The sequence below is a fragment of the Carcharhinus amblyrhynchos genome, unplaced genomic scaffold, assembly GCF_965287045.1.
Source record: "Carcharhinus amblyrhynchos unplaced genomic scaffold, sCarAmb.v2.hapA scaffold_42, whole genome shotgun sequence".
Taxonomy (NCBI): domain Eukaryota; kingdom Metazoa; phylum Chordata; class Chondrichthyes; order Carcharhiniformes; family Carcharhinidae; genus Carcharhinus; species Carcharhinus amblyrhynchos.
In genome coordinates, this window is record NW_027649783.1 from 3,727,110 (window position 1) to 3,733,109 (window position 6,000).

General features: G+C 44.8%; 3 non-coding genes across 3 annotated transcripts; 1 reads left to right on the plus strand and 2 right to left on the minus strand.

Moving 5' to 3' along the window:
* Positions 1-945: 945 nt before the first annotated feature.
* trnar-ucg (transfer RNA arginine (anticodon UCG)) lies at positions 946-1,037 on the minus strand. Its single transcript is given in 2 exon segments — positions 946-981; positions 1,001-1,037. It is a non-coding gene; the product is annotated as a tRNA-Arg (tRNA).
* A 1,934-nt stretch (positions 1,038-2,971) lies between these two features.
* Positions 2,972-3,045, plus strand: trnat-agu (transfer RNA threonine (anticodon AGU)). The gene has a single exon. It is a non-coding gene; the product is annotated as a tRNA-Thr (tRNA).
* Positions 3,046-3,377: 332 nt separating this feature from the next.
* trnas-gcu (transfer RNA serine (anticodon GCU)) lies at positions 3,378-3,459 on the minus strand. The gene has a single exon. It is a non-coding gene; the product is annotated as a tRNA-Ser (tRNA).
* Positions 3,460-6,000: the final 2,541 nt, after the last annotated feature.

Below are 6,000 nucleotides of genomic sequence, written 5' to 3' on the forward strand. Positions count from 1 at the left end.
GGAGAAAAGGCTCCGGATTCTCAATCCGGCACTAGACCATCTCGTACTCCTGGAACTTCGACCAGATTTCTGCAGAAAAGTAATAGGACTCGAACCGGCATTCTTCTGATACTATTTCCGCTATTGTAAAAATTATCAGACACTTTAGCCATTAGGCTAGGCGGTCAAACGGCAAACCACAGCGCCGAATGTCAGCAGTTGTTACCGGCAGAGCATTCTCTTCCTCCTTCATGGTTCTTTTTTTATGGGCTGTGGGTGTCGCCTGCAGGACCAGCATTTGTTGCCCTCCTCTAATTGCCCTTCAAATGAAAGTGCCTTGTTCGGCCATTTCAGAGGGCAGTTAAGAGTCACCCTCATTGCTCTGGGTCTGGAGTCAGATGTCAGCCAGACCAGGTAAGGAGGGCAAACGGCTTCATCTAATGTGCACCGATGAACCAGATCATATTTTACTTCAATTGACAGTAGTTCCAAGGCCACCATTACTGAAACTAGCTTTCAATTCCAGATTGACTTCATCAATGAATTGAAATTCCACCAGCTGCCGCAGTGGGATTTACTCCGTGTTCCCAAATACTAGTGCGGGTCTCCGGATTACCAGCCCAGTGACATCACCTTTCATCCCTGAAAACAGAAACAGTTCATTCAGCTCATTATTAAACCCCTTCCTGAGGAGATTAGAATTCCCTCCACAGAATTCTATTGAACACATTGTATCAAAGCCTGTTGCTCCATTCGGGAGCATCAACAATTTATTAAGATCTCAAAGATAAGATTGATTTCTTGGGCGGAGGATAAAATAATCAGATTAAAAAATTGAATGAACAAAACAACAAGGAAATACATTCTGAGAAAGAGCCCTGCAATGTTTGCAAGAAAATGCAGAGCTTTCCGCTGAAGAAGGAAATCTCGTTTATTTTGAAACTTCGGCCAGATTTCTGCATAAAACGACCACAACAGGACTCGAACCTGCAATCTTCTGATACCATCACTGTCATATTGACCGAAGTCAGACACCTTATCCATTAGGCCACGCGGTCGACACATGTTTCCCCCGCCGGAATGTCAGAACCATGTGAATACCTACCGAGGTTATATTTATTCTCAGTTCTATTTTTGGATGTTTCACTTTATAAAGATTGAGCAGAACTTCCCAGTTCTTATACTCAGTATCTCCAGTTTTGAAGCCAAACATCCAATCCGCCTTCCTGACAACTCTCTCAAAATGGCCTCTCTCCTTCAAAGATCTCTCTGAACCTCAGCTCCCTCTGAGCTGCACACTGTTTAGAACTGGACCATTCAGTTTCTATTGCCTCTCTCCATCTCTTCTGTCAAAATGCAGCACTGTTCCTGAGTGTGGGATTAATAATATGTCTCTAGTACAACATCAGTGAGAGCTGAGACTGCAGCTTCTGTTTCTCCAAGAGAATCTTTCTGGATAAAGCCGGAATTTACAAGGATTTCTGTAACTGATACATTATCTGATAAATTATCACCGCCCTCACTCACTCTATTGGTGTCTGTCCCTCCACCCCCACTCAGTGACTGTATAGGAAGGGGGAATATTGTTGGTTAATGACTGACTGCAGACAATCTGTATCTTCTGCTGATCAAATAGAGAGGGAGAGAGATTCTCACAGTCTCTTTGTGAGTATGGATTAACCTTTTATATGCCCTCACAAACTCTGTAATCTTGCTTTTGTCAATTCCTAAGAAGTACTTGTACCTCTGAGGCCCTGGTGGACGGTTGAAGGGTGGGGTGAGGTTTGAAGGCGATGCCGCAGGGTGCTGAGTGTGAGACCAGCCGATTTTAAAGCATGTGTGTAGGAAAGTGAAGAGTGAACTTGTCCGTTTGACGATCACAGAAAAGCTGTGTCTGGAGCTGGGCCCGAGAGACAAGTTTTGTGTTGTCAGTAAATGAACTCCTGTAATGAAGACACAAAATCAGAAAGAGGAAATGCTGGAAATATTCAGCAGCTCCGAAAGCAGCTGTGGAGAGATATTCCTGTGGCCAGGATGTAACTCTCCAATTGGATACTTCACATTGCTCAGATCTGACACTCTCAACACCTTCCTGTAAGGAACAGGAAGGGCGGGAATTGGGTCTTTGTTGATTTGAGCAAACAGAGCAATGCAGCAATGAGGAGCTCCTCACCCCCCGGCGGCTTGGGGAAGGATGGGACTCAGATACAGGCCTCTGGCTGGGGTTCAAAAATGGAATAAAAAACGTATCGAGTTTGAAATGTAAATGCCACAAAAATGGAATTCAATTCGATTTGGGCACAGATTTTGAACTTTGGCGGATGTAGTCAGGATAACCGATCTGTTTAAGGTGCTGTGTTCAGGTCGCAGTCTTCTTTCGGGGCCTGGGCTCAAATCCCACTTCAAAAACTTTTTTTTTTTCCCTTCGCGAGGCACCATCCAAACCCAGGAAATCTCTCAGCACAAGGGCAGCAGATGCAGAGGAACAATGACCACCTGTAAGTTCCACTCCGAGACACACATCATCCGGACTTGGAAACATATCACCGTTCCCATGGCTGGCTCACAATCCCGGAACTCCCTCCCTAACAGCAGTCTATGTGTACATACACCACATGGACTGCAGTGTCTCCAGAATGAATTCATCGCCAATTACTCAAAGACAATTAATTTGGACAATAAATGCTTCCCGGGCCAGTGACACACATACCCCGTATGAATAAAGTATTTTCTTTTTTAAATCACTTCGTGCGACAGAAGGAACACAGCTGCCTTCAGAGCAGAAAACTGTGTGTGTGAATCACATCTCTAATTTTACACCAAATGTGTGTCTGAAAACAGTAAGTGGACCCAGCTCACGTTAAACCGTTCAATATTTAGTCGGATAGTTCACAGGTACCTTCCAATTCTGGCAGTATCTCCTTTTTCACAAATTCCACCAGATCTGGAACATATTTCCAGCATTCCGCTGAGCCCACCCTCAGCAGTGACAGGCTCTGTGGCTTAGTCGGTTAAAGCGCCTGCTTAGTAAGCAGGAGATCCTGGGTTCAAATCCCAGCGGAGCCTTGGTTCTTTTCCAATGATGTTTGCAATTGTGCCAGTGACAAAATCCATTTTTGCCTTTCCCTTCACAGTGGATAATCTCCAAAGATGGAAACAGTTCGAGATTCCCCACATGTTTACCTGGTGGCAAACTCCTGTCCAAAACTGGGGTCCTGACTTGAATCGATCGTCAGCTCCAGTTTCTCATGGGATTAGAAATATGGGAATGTGGAATTGTTCTGGAACATTCACCCCTCAATCCTGTGTGTCCAAACTTCATCTTGGTTCCGTGAAACTCAAAACACTGAGCGAATCATCAGTTCCCCGGCAATAAGGAGACAGAACAAATACACCACCGACGAGGGCGGGATTCGAACCCACGCGTGCAGAGCACAATGGATTAGCAGTCCATCGCCTTAACCACTCGGCCACCTCGTCACGTAGCAGGTGCTCCCCAAACCACCTCTTGTGTTTTAACATCCGTAACAAAGAACACATTTCTCCCGCAGGATAACGCTGCCTTCCTGCTTTCTCTTGATTCGTTGTTACTTTTCCATTTGATGTAAATCCAGAGAAAGTAAAGAGAGAGACAGTTCACCTCTCTGCTCCCGGTTTGGTTTTGAATTCACCGAACATGACCCTGATGTAAAACAGAGCAAGTGCTGTGAGTTTGTGGAGCAACAGGAGAGAGTCTGACCTCCCAGTAGAGGGCTGTGTGTCCGAATCACGGAGCTTTTCTGTGTCGCTCTTTGGATTTTGGTTGTTTGCGATTGTTCCTGAAATGACAAATTCCAAATCTGGGATAGAAATGAAATTTTAGGGATGATCCGATTCGCATGCTTAGTTATTTTTAATAAACTTATTTATTTGAACAATGTGTGAGGGATATGATTTGTCCAGTGTCGGTAAAGTTCGAGCAAGGTTCACAGTCCCAGTTGTTTCTGGGAGCCATCAATGGGGAGAGCTGACTGGCTGTGATTTAACCAGAGGATTCACACCTCAGGAGAGGAGCAAGACTGAGAATGCGGAGACTTCATGATCAATCTCAACTGACCCGGGAATTGATCCCGCGCTGTTGGCTGAATAAACTGTCCAGTCAATGGAGACAAATGCTCTGGGCTACTCGTTAATGAAAACTAAGACCATCATTGTTTCTATTTGATGGAGTGAGTAGGTGATAGCAGAGGATGGTTTCGATCCATCGCGCTCTGTGTTATAGGCCCAGCACGCTTCCGCTGCGCCACTCTGCTTCCCAAAGTCAACCCCTCCCTGCTTATTACTGCTGCCCGCGAGCCAGGAATCTATTCACTGTCTCTTTTTGTTACAAACAAAACCCTGGGAAGCTCACCCTGGCTGGATAATAACACGTAACATCACCCCGAATGTAACAGACAGAGAAAAAACACACAGAAAAGCAGTAAAAAACTATTAGGAGACACTCACAATGAGAGGCAGAAAATATTCGAGCAAACCGGCAAGACACTGAGATGGAGAAACTGATTGAGTATGAAAAGGGACTTTCTGTTACACAAAGATAGGCCCTGTATTGAAATGTATGTTGTGTTGTGTAACTGTGCTCTCTGCTGTGTAACTGTTCTCTCTGTTTGGAACTGTGACTCTCCCGTTGACAGATCTTCACTGTGGTTCTGACAAATTCTTCCCTGTTGTGTAAATGCGTTCCCGGTTTGTAAATATCATCCGTCTTGAGCAGAAGTTTTCTCTTCTTTTGTGTGAAATGTTCTCTGTTGTTCTGTGAAGATGTTTTCTGTGGGAAAAAAATCGACGGAAATTTCAAGGCCGCCATTTCTGAGGCTTGCTTTCAATTCCAGCATTGTTTGGGCCGAATGGCCTCCTCCTGTTTCTGTTTTCTATCCATGTGCCTATGTGTTAAATCAGTGAATTTGAATTTCAACAGCTGCCGTGGTGGGATTTACTCCGTGTTCCCAAAGATTAGCGCGGGCCTCTGGATTACCAGCCCAGTGACATCACCTTTCATCCCTGTAAACAAAAACAGTTCATTCAGCTCAGCATTAAACCTCTTCCTGAGGAGATTAGAATTCCTGCCACAGAATTTCAATTAGCCGATTGATGCAAAGCATTTTGTCCTCGTTTGGAACATTAACAATTTATCCAGATCAAACATACATTGTGGAACAGTTCTGACCGAAAAAAATGAGATAAGTGAGAATTAAATGAACAAAGTTGCAAGGAAAGTAATTCTGAGAAAGCTGTTTGGAAGAAATAGTGGATTTCAGTTAACGGGCGAGGGAATTGGACTTTTAATTCCAAATGTCTTTATTGATGTCAAATTTCGCCATCTGCCTTGGTGGTGGTGGTGGTCGTGGTGGTGTGTGTGTGTGTGAGAGAGAGAGAGAGAGAGACTCTCACATGATCAATCTGTTTGACTGATCATGAATTAGTCCTTCATGTTCCCTCATAAACACTGTGATCCCTTGACTTTGTGAATTCCTCAGATACACTTGTACCACTGAGACTCTGGTGTGGGGGTGGAGGGTGGGGTGAGGTTTGAAGGCGATGCCGCAGGGTGCTCACTGTGCTCACTGTAAAGCCGGGAAGTGAAAAGTGAACTTGTCTGTGTGAAGATCACAGAAAAGCTCTGTCTGGTGCTGCGTCCGAGAGACAAGTTTTGGGTTGTCGGTAAATGAACTCCTGCAATGAAAGCACAAAATCAGAAAGAGGAAATGCTGGAAATATTCAGCAGCTCCGAAAGCAGCTGTGGAGAAATATCCCTATCGCCAGGGTGTAACCCTTCAATTGCAGAGTTCACATTGCTCAGATCTCTCAATCTTAGCACCTTCGGGCAAGGAACAGGTAGAGCGGGAATTGGGTCTGTGTTGACTTGAGCAAACAGAGCAATGCACAACCCCAATAAACAGGAGACCCCGGTTTCAAATCCCAGCGAGAACTTTGAGGCCTTTCAATTGTACAAGTCACAATATCCCATCCTTGCTAATCAGT